The sequence below is a fragment of the Saccopteryx leptura genome, chromosome X, assembly GCF_036850995.1.
Source record: "Saccopteryx leptura isolate mSacLep1 chromosome X, mSacLep1_pri_phased_curated, whole genome shotgun sequence".
Lineage (NCBI taxonomy): Eukaryota > Metazoa > Chordata > Mammalia > Chiroptera > Emballonuridae > Saccopteryx > Saccopteryx leptura.
In genome coordinates this window covers 72,821,376-72,839,108 of record NC_089516.1, presented here as the reverse complement: position 1 = coordinate 72,839,108, position 17,733 = coordinate 72,821,376, and the positions used below count along the sequence as shown (strand labels likewise).

General features: G+C 43.4%; 1 pseudogene; it reads right to left on the bottom strand.

Moving 5' to 3' along the window:
• Window positions 1–10,311: 10,311 nt before the first annotated feature.
• On the bottom strand, window positions 10,312–10,485 carry LOC136386546 (U2 spliceosomal RNA; annotated as a pseudogene).
• Between the last annotated feature and the right edge of the window lie 7,248 nt (window positions 10,486–17,733).

Genomic DNA, 17,733 nt, shown 5'->3' with positions numbered 1-17,733 from the left:
TAACTCCTCTTGAGAACAGAAACATAGGGAGTGGCCCATTCTTGAGCTCTTCTGTACAAATCACAGGCAATGAAGATATCACTACATGATCTTTCAAAAACAGCATCAAAGTAAGCGGTTTCTAATACGTAATGCTTTTTGTTTTGTTTTGTTTCATAAGAAAATATAGGGAAGATATAAAGAAGTTACAGAACATATATTTTGAAATCTCAGACAGCAAGCACTCTTGATGACAAATGATAATTCCATTCTTTCTTGCTTTTGATTGATTTAGGAAAAGTCATGTGATGTAATTATGACCAATAATACTTGAGGTGGATTCTGCTTGGGGCATGCTGGAAATGTTTCTTCACTCTTAAAAAGTGGCACAAGTAAGCCTGACCTGTGGTGGCACAGTGGATAGTGTTGACCTAGAACACTGAGTTCCCAGGTTTGAAACCCTGGGCTTGCATGTTCGAAGTCCATATGGCAAACAATAAGCAAGCAGTGAGTAATTAAAGTGAAGCAACTATAACTTCATACTTCTCGTTCCCCCACTCTTCTATCTGTAAAATTAAATTAAAAAAAAAATTTTTTTTTAAAAAGTGGCACAAGTGAGATACCACTACACACTGATTTAAATCATCCCAGTTTGCTGGTAAAAATATGGAGTAACTAGATTTTTTTTTTTTTTTTGAGACAGAGAGAGGGACAGACAGACAGGAAGGGAGAGAGATGAGAAGCATCGATTCTTTGTTGCAGCTCCTTAGTTGTTCATTGATTGCTTTCTCATATGTGCCTGACGGGGGGGCTACAGCAGAGTTAGTTACCCCTTGCTCAAGCCAGCGACCTTAGGTTCAAGCTGGTGAGCTGTGCTCAAACCAGATGAGCCCATGCTCAAGCCAGCGACCATGAGGTCATGTCTATGATCCCACACTCAAGCTGAATGAGCCCATGCTCCAGCCTGCAACTTTGGGGTTTCAAACTTGGGTCCTTAGCATCCCAGTCCGATGCTCTATCCACTGCACCACTGCCTGGTCAGGTTGGAATTCTTCTATACAGTATTACTGTTGGGAATGTAAAATGACACAGACAACCTGGAGAAGAGCTTAGGCATTTTTTAAAAATATGTATAAGAAACCCCTTTTTTAAAAAAAGATTTTATTTATTGACTTTAGAGAGAGAAAAGAGAGAGAAAAATGGGGAGAGGAGTGAAAAGCATCAACTCTTAGTTGTTACTTATCATATGTGCCTTGACCAGGCAAGCCCGGGGTTTCAAACTGGAACCTTCAGCAGTCAGGGTCGACGTTCTATCCACTTGCCACCACAGATCAGGCTAGCCACTTCTTATATACATACACTCACCATATGACCCAGCAATTACAATTCTGGAAATTTATACTAAATCAAAGTTTCTCAAACTTGACACTATTGACATCTCGGGCTAGCTAATCCTTGGTTGCAAGGAAAACACAAGTAAAACCATAATAGGATCTGACTTCACACCCATCAGGATGGGTATTATAAATAAAAATAAATAACAAGTGTTGGTGAGGATGTGAAGAAATTAAAAATATTGGCCATGGCCGGTTGGCTCAGTGGTAGAGCGTCGACCTGGCGTGCAGAAGTCCCGGGTTCGATTCCTGGCCAGGGCACACAGGAGAAGCGCCCATTTGCTTCTCCACCCCCCCCCTCCTTCCTCTCTGTCTCTCTCTTCCCCTCCCGCAGCCGAGGCTCCATTGGAGCAAAGATGGCCCGGGCTCTGGGAATGGCTCCTTGGCCTCTGCCCCAGGTGCTAGAGTGGCTCTGGTCGCAACAGAGCAATGCCCCGGAGGGGCAGAGCATCTCCCCCTGTTGGGCAGAGCGTTGCCCCCTGGTAGGCGTGCCGGGTGGATCTCAGTCGGGCGCATGCGGGAGTCTGTCTGACTGTCTCTCCCCGTTTCCAGCTTCAGAAAAATACAAAAAAAAAAAAAATTGGTCACTGCTGGTGGAAATGTGAAGTGGTGTAGCTACTATGGAAAATAGCATGGCAATTCTTCAAAAACTTAATCATCGGGTTAATATATGGTCCAGTAATTCTAGTTCTTGGTATATACCTCAAAGAATTGAAAACAAGCACTTAAACTCATACTTGCCCACCCATGTTCATAGCAATATTATTCACAATAGCCAAAAAGTGAAAGCAACACAAATGTCCACTGATGGATGAACAGACACACAAAATGAGGCATGTACATACAATGCAATATCATTCAGCCTTTAAAAGGAAGAAAATTTTGCCTGTCCAGACAGTAGTGCAGTGGATATAGCATTGGAACGGGATGCTAAGGACCCAAGTTCAAAACCTTGAGGTCACGGGTTTGAGCACGGTCTCATCTAGTTTGAGCAAGGCTCAACAGCTTGAGCACAAGGTCGCTGCCTTGAGCAAAGAGTCCATCATTCTGCTGTAGCCCCCCCCCCCCAGTCAAAGCACATATGAGAAAGCAATCAATGAACAACTAAGGTGCCGCAACAAAGAATTGATGCTTCTCATCTCTCTCCCATCCTGTCTGTCTGTCCTTATCTGTCCCTCTCTCTGTCTCTATCTCAAAAAAAAAAAGAAGAAAATTTTGACATAGACTATAACATGGATGAACTTTGAGGACACTATCCTAAGTGAGCTAAGCCAGTTGCAGCAAGACAAATACTGTATAATTCTATTTATATGAAGTGTATAAAGGAATCAAATCCATAGAGACAGAAAGTATAATGACAGTTGCCAAGATCTAGGGGGAGGGAAGGGATGGGAAGAATTTGCTTAATGAGTACAGTTTTTTTGCAAGACAAAAAATAAAAGTTCTGGAGATGGTAGGTGGTGAGGGTTGCACAAAAGTATGAATGTACTTAATGCCACTGCATTGTACACCTTAAAATGTTTAAAAGGGTGACTTTTTTTTTTACAGGGACAGAGAGAGGGATAGATAGGGACAGACAGACAGGAACGGAGCTAGATGAGAAGCATCAATCATCAGTTTTTCGTTGATTGCTTTCTCATATGTGCCTTGACCGTGGGCCTTCAGCAGACTGAGTAACCCCTTGCTCGAGCCAGCGACCTTGAGTCCAAGCTGGTGAGCTTTGCTCAAACCAGATGAGCCCGCGCTCAAGCTGACAACCTTGGAGTCTCGAACCTGGGTTCTCCGCATCCCAGTCTGATACTCTATCCTCTGCGCCACCGCCTGGTCAGGCGAAAAGGGTGAATTTTATGTTATGTATATTTTACCAAAATTTTTAAAAAGAAAAAAACCCAGGATTTAATTTTTTGGATTACGACTAATAACTGAAGGCTGATAAGCCCTAGGCATCTCACAAGGAACATCTTTGAGAATAAATGTTTGCCTCGTTTTATTTTCCTGGAATAGATTTCTAGAAATGGAATCTCTGGGTCAAAGGGTTTGAACACTGGTAACTTCTCATCTTGATATATATTGCCAAATTGCTCTATATTAAAGGTACACCAACTTAGACTATACCAACAAACAGAAAACCAGAGAAAATAGTGTGAAAAATATAACAAAAAGTTAATAGTACTAATACAGAAATACAAATTGATAGGGAAATACATTAAGACCAGAATAAGTAAACTGGCAAAGAAAATGAACAGGCATCCTACACACAAAGATACACACACTCACAGAGACAAAATATTTTTTAAATTATGAAATGGTTCACCCTGGCCAGGTAGCTCAGTTGGTTAGAGTGTTGTCCTGATATGCCAAGGTTGCAGGTTTAATCCCCGGTCAGGGCACCTACAAGAATCAACCAACGATGACATGAATAATTGGAACAACAAATCGATGTTTCTCTCTTTTTCTCTTTTCCTTCCTCTTTCTCTCTGAAAACAATAAATGAAAAAAATTAAAAATGAAAAAAATTATGAAATGGTCCTATCTCATTGGCAATGAAAAATACAAATGAAAATAATAATGCTTTTTTTAATTAAACTGAAAACAACTTTCTCAAGAAAAATATAAAGGAAATGCCCATTCTAGGTTTTTGATCAGAAGAGAAAAAATGGGTAAAGATATGAAATTAGCTGAAAGCTTTGGGATAACATGGGCATATTGACTTCAGAAGCCAAAGAAACGAATATTGGATTCATTTCTATAGGTAATATTAGTTTATGAAAGCAGATTTTTAAAAATTTAGAGAAAAGTTAGTTATAGGTCTGTTCTCCTAACCAAAGACTCTAAAATGGAAAATAACTGAAAAAGAATGTAAGGTTAAAAAGAAACCCATGTCTGAAACAAGAGTCAAAAATTCTCCCAATGAAGAAAAACAATTGTGGGTAGTATATATATTATGCAATTAAAATGATATAGCCAACCTCTCTGAGCTCAATAAAAAATAAATAAAGTTAGGAGAGAAATGTAACCTGTGCTGAACATAAAAGGATGGCACAGAGACATATAAAGTGTGTCAGAAAAATGAAATTTCAGAATTACAGTCATGTGTCACTTAATGACAAGAGATATGTTCTGAGAAATGTTTCATTAGGCGATTCTGTCACTATGCAAACATCATATAGTTCACTTGCACCAAGACGGTATAGCCTACTATACACCCAGGCTAGATGGTGCAGCCCACATTGCTCCCAGGCTACCAACCTGTCCTAAATACTGTAGGTAATTGTAACATACGGAAGATAAAAAATGGTAACCTATACAATAAAACTGGTAGGGCACTTTCTATGAATGGAGTTCACAAGATTGGAGACTGCTCTGGGTGAGTCAGTGAGGATGTGGTGAGTGACTGTGAAGGCCCAGAGCATGACTGTACACTACTGTAGCTTTTATAAATACTGTACATCTAGGCTACACTAAATTTATGGAAAAAAATGTTATTCAAAAATACAGTGTTACTGTATTTTTTTTTTACATTATACACCTTAATTTTTTTTTAACTTTTTGACTCTTTCAGTTAGCTTAAAACACACATGTGTGTTCCTGACCTGTGGTGGCGCAGTGGATAAAGCATTGATCTGGAATACTGAGGTCACTGCTTTGAAACCCTGGGCTTGCCTGGTCAAGGCACATAGGGGAGTTGATGCTTCCTGTTCCTCCTCCCCTTCTCTTTGTCTCTTTCTCTTTTCCCTCTCTAAAGTCAAGAAGAAAATCTTTTTAAAAGACCCACTCATTGGCCCTGGCCAGTTGGCTCAGTGGTAGAGCGTTGGCTTGGCGTGTGGAAGTCCCGGGTTCGATTCCCAGCCAAGGCACACAGGAGAAGCACCCATCTGCTTCTCCACCCTTCCCCCTCTCTTTCCTCTCTGTCTCTCTCTTCCCCTCCCGCAGCCAAGGCTTCATTGGAGCAAAGATGGCTCTGTGGCCTCTGCCTCAGGCGCGAGAGTAGCTCTGGTCACAACAGGGTGACGCCCCGGATGGGCAGAGCATCGCCCCCTGGTGGGCGTGCCGGGTAGATCCCGGTCGGGCGCATGTGGGAGTCTGTCTGACTGCCTCCCCGTTTCTAGCTTCAGAAAAATACAAAAAAAAAATTCTATTAAAAAACCCACACATTGTACAGCTGCACATAAATATTTTTTCTTCTTATCTTTATTCTATAAACTTTTTTCTATTTAATATTTTACTTTTTAATTTTCTGTTAAAAACTAAGACACAGCCTGACCAGGTGGTGGCATAGTGGATAGAGTGTCGGCCTGGGACACTGAGGCCCCAGGTTCGAAACCCCAAGGTTGCCGGCTTGAGTATGGGCTCACCAGCTTGAGCACAGGGTTTCTGGCTTGAGTGTGGGATCATAGACATGACTCCATGGTCACTGGCTTGAGCCCAAAGGTCACTGGCTTGAGCGCAAGATCACTGGCTTGAGCAAGGGGTCACTCGGTCTGCTGTAGCCCCCTGGTCAAGGCACATATGAGAAAGCAATCAATGAACAACTGAGGTGCCACAAGGAAGAACTGATGCTTCTCATCTCTCTCCCATCTTGTCTGTCTGTCCCCGTCTGTCTCCCCACCTCTCACTTAAAAAACAAACAAAAAACTAAGACACAAACACAGGAGCTTAGGCCTACACAGGGTCAGCATCATCAACGTTACTGTCGCCCACCACCACATCTTGTCCCACCATAAGGTCTTCAGGGGCTACAACACTCGTAGAGCTGTCACCTCCATACCAATGCCTTCTTCTGGAACACCTCCTGAAGGACCTACCTGTCTGAGGCTTTTCTTGAGAAAATGTCCTTCTTCTCAGAAATATGCCCATGGTAGTTTGCTTGGTTTTTTTTTTCTTTCATCATAGATTTGCTTGTTAGCAGATAATACACCATGAACATTCCTCTCTATTCATGGAAATGTTTTGGTGTTGGGGTCCATGTTTTCAAACATCTAAAAGTCTTATTTATTTATTTATTTACTTATATTTTTTTAATTAAAGTTGATATTCAATATAAGTTTGTATTAGCTCTGGGTGTGCAGCACAATGGTTAGACATTTATATAATTTACAAAGTGATCCCCCGATAATCCTAGAATCTACCTGGCAGCATATACAGATATTACAATATTATTGACTATTTTCCCTATGCTGAGCTTCACATCCTCGTGACTATTTTGTACATGTTTTCAAACTTTTTAAGGAGCTGTTGAGGTCTGCAAAAGCTTCTGTTAATACCTGTACTGTAAATTTTTTGTGGGGAGTTTCTTTCCTTTTTCATCTGCAGTTGGCTTTTCTCTTGCCTTTTTACAGCTACGCATTCCTTTTCCAGTTTGAACAACTCATTCGTAATCGGGAATCACCCTAGGAGTTCCATAATGTCATTCTCATCCACACTCAGGTTAAACTTGTTTGCCATCTAAACCACAGACACTTTTATTTTTGCAACTTCATTTTTGTCAAATCCTTTAACGTCATAGACAAACATCTCTAGTGTCTTTCTCCAGATACCATTTATATACTCTTTGGTGACATCACTCCAAACACAAGCAAGGTTGTTGTTGCAGTCATAAATGTTGTAATCCTCCAAGAAGGGCTCAGAGATTCCTTAGGTGTAGCAGTAGTTTGGGCCAAGGTCCTCCTCAGGTAGCAGACCATGAAAGCTGCTATAATTATTTGATTTATTGATTGCATCAAAAAGTGGTGTTTCGCCTGACCAGGCTGTGGCGCAGTGGATAGAGCATCAGACTGGAATGCTAAGGACCCAGGTTTGAAACCCCGAGGTTGCCAACTTGAGGGCAGGTTCACCAGTTTGAGCACGGGTCACTGGCTTGAGCATGGGATCATAGACATGACCTCATGGTTGCTGGCTTGAGCCCAAAGGTCACTGGTTTGAAGCCCAAGGTCACTAGCTTGAAGCCTAAGATCTCTGGCTTGAGCCCAAGGTCACTGGCTTGAGCAAGGAGTCACTCAATCTGCTGTAGCCCCCACCCCAGTCAAGGCACATATGAAAAAGCAAACAATGAACAACTAAGGTGGCACAACGAAGAATTGATGCTTCTTATCTCTCTCCTTCCTATCTGTCCCTATCTGTCCCTCTCTCTGACTCTGTCTCTCTCTTTTACAAAACTACAAAAAAATTTTAAGTGGTGTTTGGAGTGATAAACACCACTTTGATACTGTGATGACAATCACTAACAAAGTGGGATAATTAGGAGCATTACTAGCCATAAGCAAAATCTTGAAAGGTATATTATTCTCCCAAGAGTATTTCACCACTTCACTGGTACAGCAATATAGAAGAGCATATTGGGCCCTGGCCAGTTGGCTCAGCGGTAGAGCGTCGGCCTAGCGTGCGGAGGACCCGGGTTCGATTCCCGGCCAGGGCACACAGGAGAAGCGCCCATTTGCTTCTCCACCCCTCCGCCACGCTTTCCTCTCTGTCTCTCTCTTCCCCTCCCGCAGCCAAGGCTCCATTGGAGCAAAGATAGCCCGGGCGCTGGGGATGGCTCTGTGGCCTCTGCCTCAGGTGCTAGAGTGGCTCTGGTCGCAACATGGCGATGCCCAGGATGGGCAGAGCATCGCCCCCTGGTGGGCAGAGCGTCGCCCCATGGTGGGCGTGCAGGGTGGATCCCGGTCGGGCGCATGCGGGAGTCTGTCTGACTGTCTCTCCCTGTTTCCAGCTTCAGAAAAATGAAAAAAAAAAAAAAGAAAAAAAAAAAGAAGAGCGTATTGGAAGTGGAGCCTTCATTGCTTGGCCACTCATTGCTCCTGTAGGACACTGGCAGTGGGCTCACTGACGTCCCTAAGGCCCTGGGGTTCTTACCAGGCCAGGTCATGAAGGGTTTCAGTTTGCAGCCAGCAACACTGACTCCGTTTCTGAAACAGTGAGGTTTTATCCATATTGAATATTTTCTCTGGCAGGTAATTTCTTTCCCACAATCAGCTAATCCAGAGTTTCCAAAAATTCGTCACTGCCTTCATGAGTCAACACTTGCAGACTCACACTCACTTTCACCTATGTAATGATTAACAGTTCTCTAATTGTTTCAACCACCTGAGGTAGCAGAAAATTCAACATCGGAGTCGGTCTAGTCTTTCCCTTCAACATTACAAACTTTTTTGCATTGGCCGTGATTGTCACGGGCAGAGAAGGATATGCTTCTGTGTCTTATCTTCGATCCAAGTCATCAGAAGTTTCTCGAAAATAGGCTCTTCACACATTATCGTTAGCTTCACTGCCTACAAAGAAGCAGCTCCTTTAACAGCTTCCAACACTCTGTTCTTGTCCCTCAGGATCATAGCTACGGTGGAATGAGGCATGCCTGACTGGTGAACAATAACCATCACTGATTTCTACCTTCATAGTCCTTAATCACTTCTAATTTAGTCCCCAATTCATTCCCTCCATGTGGCTTCTTACTGGTGACAATAGCTGTGAATTGTGAATTATGTTTGTTTAGGGGCTATGATGAACAAAATTAGATGAGATCAAATGAAGCACAAAAGAAAACGATGCAATCAAGACACAAGTAAATATAAGTTGTATGAGGCTGTTGTTGGCAGCGTAACAGAGCAGACGATTTTATAGCAAACTTTTTTTGTAAGTAGAAATAGCACACTCTAAAATAACAATGGAAAGTTTAGTACAGTAATGCATAAACCAGTAACATAGTTGTTTATTATGACATAACCCCCTTACGTCTTCCCCTTTCATTCTGATGTTTAAAATAGGTGGTGGCCCTGGCCGGTTGGCTCAGCGGTAGAGCGTCGGCCTGGCGTGCGGGGGACCCGGGTTTGATTCCTGGCCAGGGCACATAGGAGAAGCACCCATGTGCTTCTCCACCCCCACCCCCTCCTTCCTCTCTGTCTCTCTTTTCCCCTCCTGCAGCCAAGGCTCCATTGGAGCAAAGATGGCCCGGGCGCTGGGGATGGCTCCTTGGCCTCTGCCCCAGGCGCTACAGTGGCTCTGGTCGCAACGAGCAATGCCCCGGAGGGGCAGAGCATCGCCCCCTGGTGGGCAGAGCGTCGCCCCCTGGTGGGCGTGCCGGGTGGATCCCGGTCGGGCGCATGCAGGAGTCTGTCTGACTGTCTCTCCCCGCTTCCAGCTTCAGAAAAATACAAAATAAATAAATAAATAAATAAATAAATAAATAAATAAATAAATAAAATAAAATAGGTGGTGAAACCATCCTTTTCTGAAGCATGTCCTCAATCCATTGAGATTTTGCTTCCTGGCAACTGCTGTCGACAATTTGGCTCAAATTAATTCATAAAAATTTTCTACAGGTTTGGCTGTTGGCTCAGTATTAGAGCGTCTGCCCGGCATGTGGTCCTGGGTTTGATTCCCAGTCAGGGCACACAGGAGAAGCACCCATCTGCTTCTTCACCCTTCCCCCTCTCCTTTCTCTCTATCTCTCTCTTCCTCTCCTGCAGCCAAGGCTCCATTGGAGCAAAGTTGGCCCAGGTGCTAAGGACGGCTCCGCGGCCTCCACCTCAGGTGCTAGAAAGGCTCTGGTTGCAGTGGAGCAATGACCCTGAGGGACAGAGCATTGCCCCCTGGTGGGCTTGCCGAGTGGATCCTAGTCGCTTCCCCCCTCCTTCCCCCGGCTTCTCACTTCAGAAAAACACAAAGAAAAATTCTCTACAGGTTTGGACATTTCTTACATCAACAATGTATACAATTCTTATGTTTTTCAATGTCTAAAAACAAAGCAGAATTAGCTGTTTATCATTTTCATCTCCCCCATCACTCAGCCACAGGTTAAAAAACCATCTCTGTTTAGCTTTATATTTCCACAAAAGAAAAATCTGAAAAGACACATACCATGATATTACTGTGCTTATCTCTAAGTGGTGAATCACTGGTGGCTTCATTTGAAAAAAGAAAAGCAATAAAAATCATCTATATACTTATGTAAATGTTATATACAAGTATTGAAATCTAATAGCAGCTTTAATAGAATGACCCCTGGATTCTGTCTTTTTTCAGAGATCAGAGTTAACATCTTCCTTTATACCAGCTTTGTTAAACTGATAAGAGCAGATACCTACATTTGATCATAGCCGAAAGGCCAAGAAGCAATACACCAGCTTTTATAAACTTTATCTAAAGCTGAAAAGCTACAGTCCTCAAGTTACTCTGAGGTTGGCATACTTAAGAGAGATGTGACTAGCCTGGCCTGTGGTGGCGCAGTAAATAAAGTGTTGACCTGGAACGCTGAAGTCGCCAGTTCAAAACCCTGGGCTTGCCTGGTCAAGGCACATATGGGAGATGATGCTTCCTGCTCCCCCCCTTCTCTCTCCTCTCTAAAAAAAATGAATAAAGACAAAAAAAAGAGAGATATGTGACTACACATGCAGACGCTGTGGGCTGTAGCATCCACCGGGTACGAGAACAAACGTCGGAGACTTTCAGGAGTTAAGATGTTACTTTATTGGCCAGTTTAACCTGCGCAGGGGTGAACTCCCGAGATGTCCGGAGACACCGTGCCCACAAGGAGCTGCAAATGGGAGCCGCGCCTGGAGCTTACAGCCAGGCCCTTATATATCCTAAGTGAGCAAGCATAGACAGAAGCAGATGTGGCAGTTTAGCTATTGGCTAGGGAGGTCACACGCAGCATAGCAACAGGGGCTGGCATAGCAACAGGGGCCGGTTTTAGCTTAGTGGTGAATTTCAAACATAAACTTCTGATAAGGGTCTCTGACCTTCTTTGTTCTCAGCCTCACGGGCCATATCAGTACTCCCTGTTCCTTCAATAGTTACACTCTTTGCAGCACTCCCTGAATCTAACATGGGCAATCAGCAGCCTCCGGTGAATATATCCTTTAGCATTATTGCTATTTCTAACCATGCTATCCTCAGTTTTTCTTCTTAGTTCAGTAGAAATACTCTGGAGAGAGCAGATCTGTTTGGGGTTTTACTCACTAAATCTCATTATGTCATTTTCTTACTTCCTATTTTTTCTCCATCTGTATCAATCAGAGTTCATTCAGAGAAGCAGAACTGCTCTAAGGGGTACAGACTACAGAATCTATCGGAGGAGTCAGCACTCACCCAGTTGTGGGAGCTGATGGAGCAGTTTATGCAGCTTGTCGCCTCTACATCTGGTGTTGACACTGCAATCGGGGAGGAAAGCTAGTTGTGAGAACCAAGGCGAACTGGAAACTGCGAGGAGGGATTGAAACCCACAAAGAAAACTGGAACCCGGGTACTTGTTTGTCTCTCGTGGCTCCAGTCTCGATCGTGTGGGTGACCACAGTGTTAGCGAACTTCACAAATTCACTTAGGGTATTCTACTCAGGAAGGAAATGTGGTGTTGTTGGGGAGTTGTATTCACTTGTAGCAAGTAAAGTAGGTGCAAGACTCACATCGAAAACTCCGTCTCCCTGAAGGGAGGTGTAGCCATTGCCTATACACAGTGTTTGGTTAATTACATGTTGATTTCTTCTTGGCAGCTGGCTAAATTTATGTTGGGTTCTGATCCAGCTTATCAAGTTATAGATGCATCTCCAAAATACTGTGTTACATTTTAACATTTAGGAAGAATAGCGTTTAGTAAAAACTGCCCAGACCTTGAGACTATTGTCCTATCTAACAATAGAAGCTGGTGCCCACATCACAGAGCTACATTTGCACTTGAAATCTGGCCTTAGAGAATCTAAAACAGGAGGCCCAGTAGTAGCCAGATGAGCCTCCAGTCCACGGGCTGCCCCACGCCAACATAAGCCAGCAGACGAGCAGTAACGTGAGCAAGCTACCACAGTGCCCAGGGCTCTGCACGGACTTTCTGAAGGTTTTATATATAGTATATATATACTATGCAACTGCATTTCTGCCTTCTAAATCTCATAGAAAATGTGTCTTGTAACTAATCCACAGCAAACATCCTATATAGGGAGGGAAATTCTGTGAAATATAGTTCCAGTTCACCAAAGGAGAAAAAAGTCCAAAGTCACCACCTTATCTATAAACCAAGGAATTTCATTTCCTTTAGCTACGAACTGCAGATTACATGCATTGTTGTGAGGATGACAGGAGATTTCCTATGGGCATATGGGAAATAAAATCTCACGCATTAAAATTGAAAAAGTTTGCATTTTTGAAACACTGAAATTTGTAATTTTAGCCTAGACATTTTCCCTTAATTTGAATTTCATCTATCCAGTTGCCTACTTGACATCTCCTCTTGGATACCTCATAGATATATCAAAATTATGTCTAAAACTGAACTTTTGATCTTTTTCTCTCTTGCCAAACTGTTCCATTTACTACCTTCCCCATTTTAGTCAATGGCAACTTGAACCTTCTCAATGCTTAGGCCAAAAATCTTGCAGTCATGCTTGGTTTCTTTCTCATACCTCACAGCCAACCCACCAGGAGTCAAAAACTCCTGGTCTCTCCACATTCAAAATGTAACAACCTCCACTGCCGCCACCTTGGCTTAAGCCACCGCCACTGTCCCACACATGGATTACCTGGCAGTCACCTACCTAGAGCTACCAGATAAAATACAGGCTCCCCAGTTACATTTGAATTTTAGATAAACAGCAGACCATTATTTAGTATAAGTATGTTTCATACCGCATCCTCTGCCTGTAATACCCTTCCACTATCCTTCCATGTGGCAAACTCCCACTTCTTTCAGGCACTTCCTCAAATGTCAGCTTTTCAGGGACTTTTCCCCTGACCACTTTATTTTATTTTATTTTATTTTTATTTTTATTTTTTTTTATAAATAAATTTTTATTTTAAAGGGGTGACATCAATAAATCAGGGCACATATATTCAAAGAAAACATCTCCAGGTTATCTTGTTATTTAGTTCTGTTGCATACCCATCACCCAAAGAGAGATCGTCCTCCATCACCCTCTATCCAGTTTTCTTTGTACCCCTCCCCCTCTCCCTCCTCCCCTCTCCCCATCCCCCGTAACCACCCCACGCCTGTCCATGTCTCTTAGTCTCGTTTTTATGTCCCACCAATGTATGGAATCCTGCAGTTCCTGTTTTTTTCTGATTCACTTATTTCACTCCGCACAATGTTATCAAGATTCCACCATTCTGCTGTAAGTGATCCGATGTCATCATTTCTTCTAGCTGCATAGTATACCATGGTGTATATGTGCCCCATCTTCTCTATCCAGTCTTCTTTTTTTTTACCGTGATTAAAAGCCTTTAAGCAAACTCTTGGCCAATACAGCAAGAATCCATAAAAGAGTAGTGTCCTTAACATGTTCACCAAGTCCAAGTTGGCCCCATCACCATGCCAAATTCCTGAAAAATGCAACCCAACCACAGTTCAGTCTGTTAGGAGCTGTCACAGGGAGCAGGAGTCCAAGAAAAGTCCACATCCAGGAAAAGTCCTCATGGCACTGGAATTGTTGTCACCATTCTATACTTTGCAGCTCATGTCCAAGTCCCAATGACCGCTGCTTCTAGCTGGTAATGATTCAGGTAGACTGGAAAAGCCATTTGCAGCATGCGTGGATATGGAGCTTCTGTTCTCCTTTGCCTGGAGACATGAGACCAGGTTGCTTTTCCCTGGAGCTCTGCGACTGTGGCATGGTAAAGAGAACCTTGGGATACACTAAGCTGGGTGGCAAAGGTAGATTCATAATAGAAGTTGGCAAAAGGGGGAAAGAGAGCTCTAAATTAGGAGTAGGTCCCATCCTGAAATATAAGTGGGTCATTGAGGTAGGAGGGATAAAGGAAACACTATATATCAATATTAAGCAAAGCAGCAGAAAATAGGACTATCAACACCCACAACAGAGATCTTTGAGGGAAGAATAAAAAACCTGACTATTCAGGCAAAACATAGTTAAGTGGCCCTTGTGCAAATGAGATCAGTTTACCTGCTTCTTGGAAGAAATATCCTAGGCTCGTCCACAGTATCGTAGACGGGGCCGACGGCCCTGGGCACCTTCAGCCTTCAGTGGCTAACCCCAGCATTCTGGGCAAGGTTAGGTCATAGGTGGCTGGAGCAGGGCTGGAAGAGACTGAACCCTCCCTGAGAGGAGTGAGGGGGAAGCCTACCTTCCAGTGTCCCTGTTTCCTCACAGCAGAGGCATGTAAGCCTGGCAGACTTTAGCTCAATGACCTTCCCTTCCACTATTGAAGCAGGACCCAGATGGCATCCTATGAGACCCCTTTGGGGCGTTGGAGCCTTTAAGGGTGTATCCTAAAAGCTGGTAGTTCCCCTGATCTCCATTGGGCTTTTTTTGCCTCTAGGTATCTTAAAAGCCATACTCAGAAGATCTTGCTGAGGGATTTGAGGATCCCCATCCGCCTATATAAATCTTTTCCATATATCTGGAGCTATTTGGAAAAAGACAAAACAGTGTTATTAGCTGGATCTAATAAAGAAGGTAGTAGTTTGCAGGCGAAAAAGATTTGGTGTCTCCTGTTCATCAGCATTCAAAAGAAATGTAAATTTTTTTTTTTTTTGTATCTTTCTGAAGCTGGAAACGGGGAGAGACAGTCAGACAGACTCCCGCATGCGCCCGACCGGGATCCACCCGGCACGCCCACCAGAGGCTACGCTTTGCCCACCAGGGGGTGATGCTCTGCCCCTCCGTGGCGTCGCTCCTCCGCGACCAGAGCCACTCCAGCGCCTGGGGCAGAGGCCAAGGAGCCATCCCCAGCGCCCGGGCCATCCCTGCTCCAATGGAGCCCCAGCTGCGGGAGGGGAAGAGAGAGACAGAGAGGAAGGAGAGGGTGGGGGTGGAGAAGCAAATGGGCGCTTTTCCTATGTGCCCTGGCCGGGAATTGAACCCGGGTCCCCCGCACGCCAGGCCGATGCTCTACCGCTGAGCCAACCGGCCAGGGCCTTTTTTTTTTTTTTTAAGTAAGAAGCATGATATGGTAGACCCGTAGGAGTTCCAGGATATGACTACCCCCTTTTAAATTTTTTTTAATTGACCTTAAAATGTTTGCTGAGTACACTTTAATAATATGACCACTTTATTTTAAATTGCAGTGTCAGCCCAGGCCAGTTGGCTCAGTGGTAGAGCATTGGCCCAGCATGTGGAAGTCTCAGGTTCAATTCTTGGCTTAGAGTACACAGGAGAAGCGCCCATCTGCTTTTCCACCCTCCCCCTCTCCTTCCTCTCTCTTCCCCTCCCGCATCCAAGGCTCCATTGGAGAAAAGTTGGCCCAGGCACTGAGGATGGCTCCATGGCCTCTGCCTCAGGGGCTAGAATGGCTCCAGTTGCAGCGGAGCAGTGGCCCAGTTGGGCAGATCCTTGCTCCCTGGTGGGCATGCTGGATGGATCCCGGTCAGGCGCATGCAGGAGTCTCTCTGCCTCCCTGCTTCTCACTTCAGAAAAATACAATAAATAAATATACTTGCAGCACCTTCCCCAATACCCATCGTCCCTGCTCTATTTTCTCCATAGAAATCATTACAATCTAATACCCAAAATATTTTGTTTACTGTCTTCCCACAGTAGCTCTAAGCTCCCTGGGGGCAGTTTAGCTTTCTCGTTTTTGTTTGTATGTTCTGTGCCCTGCTGGTATTGTAAGCACTGATAACAGTGCCTCAGCCAAAGAAATACTCAACAAATATGTGTTTTTAATAATAAATATTTTTTAATGGATGAATGAATAAGAAAGCATATATTTGAAGAGATCATCTGGTCAAAATTTAACTATTGCCCCGAGCTTATTGGAGAAAGGAAGAGAGTCAAGTAGCTAGTAAGTGTGCGTCCTTCAGATTCTTGGGCATTTCCAACTCATCCCAAAGCAGAGTGAGAATAAATGTTTTAAGGCAGTGCTTTCTATATTTTCTTTTTATTCTTTTATTCAGAAATTAAATTTAATGGGATGACGTCAGTCCACTTTATATTTTAAAAAGCACATTTGAACCCCCTGGGAACCCTGTTAACATGCAGGTCTGGTTCAGCAGGTGCAGGGCGGGGCACAATAGTTGCATTTCCCACAAGCTCCCAGGTGATGTTGCTGATGGTGGCCTGCGAACCAGACTTTGAGCAGCAAGGATTTACGGCACTACTGAAGTCTGGTCTCAGACTATATAGCCAAAACATGACCAGCCAGGAAGCAGTCACTGCCAGTGGTTCAACCTAATAGGAAATAAGTGATCTATTTTGAACAGAGGTAGGTGGTTCATTATGACTATTTGAAACAAGAACTTTGCCCATCAGCTGTGGTCCTAAATTTAAGAATGCACTTGGCTGTTTCAGTGTGGGAGTGTTATGTTAGTTGAACTGGCACAAACATAAAGAATGACAATGACGGAAGAAAAGGGAAGGATAACACTGCTAAGTTGCACGACTTAAAGTAATTGGTGTTGGGAATATTTGGGATGAGCAGACTGTTATTTTTGGTGCTCCCTAATTACGCCATATGGGCACTTTCCATTGGTAAAAGAAGCTCTCTTCAAAATACAAAATTAGCAGCTCAGACAGCTGCAGGCCAATAACTGACCTACACACCCTAGTGCCTGTGGCTAGATTGTCTTTTTACCCCTATTTGCTCAGGCCAAGAAAATAACAGAAACCACTTACTACTAGGTCTTCTTACTTTCTTTTCTTTGTTTGTTTTGAAAATATTACCTCTGTTACTACTAAGTCTCACAATTCTGCAAGTTAGGTACTATTATCCTCAATGTGCACTTGAAGAAACCGAGGTTCAGTTAGGTTAAACAACTCACCCATGGCCACTCAGGCACAGAGAATAACAGCCCCTCAAAGGTGCCCATGTCCTAATCCTCAGAACCTGTGAATATGTTCCCTTACCTGGTAAAGGGAATTTGAAGATGTGATTAAAGACTTTTTTTTAATTTTTATTAATTTTAATGAGGTGACATCAATAAATCAGGGTATAAATATTCAAAGAAAACATGTCCAGGTTATCTTGTCATTCAATTATGTTACATACCCATCACCCAAAGTCAGATTGTCCTCTGTCACATTCTATCTAGTTTTCTTTGCCCCCCTTCTCCCCCCCTCTCCTGCCTTCTCTCCCTCCCCCCCATAAGCACCACACTCTTGTCCATGTCTCTTAGTCTCGTTTTTATGTCCCACCAATGTATGGAATCATGCAGTTCTTAGTTTTTACTGATTTACTTATTTCACTCCATATAATGTTATCAAGGTCCAACCATTTTGTTGTAAATGATCCGATGTCATCATTTCTTATGGCTGAGTAGTATTCCATAGTGTATATGTGCCACATCTTCTTTATCCAGTCATCTATTGAAGGGCTTTTTGGTTGTTTCCATGTCTTGGCCACTGTGAACAATGCTGCAATGAACATGGGGCTACATGTATCTTTATGTATCAATGTTTCTGAGTTTTTGGGGTATATATCCAGT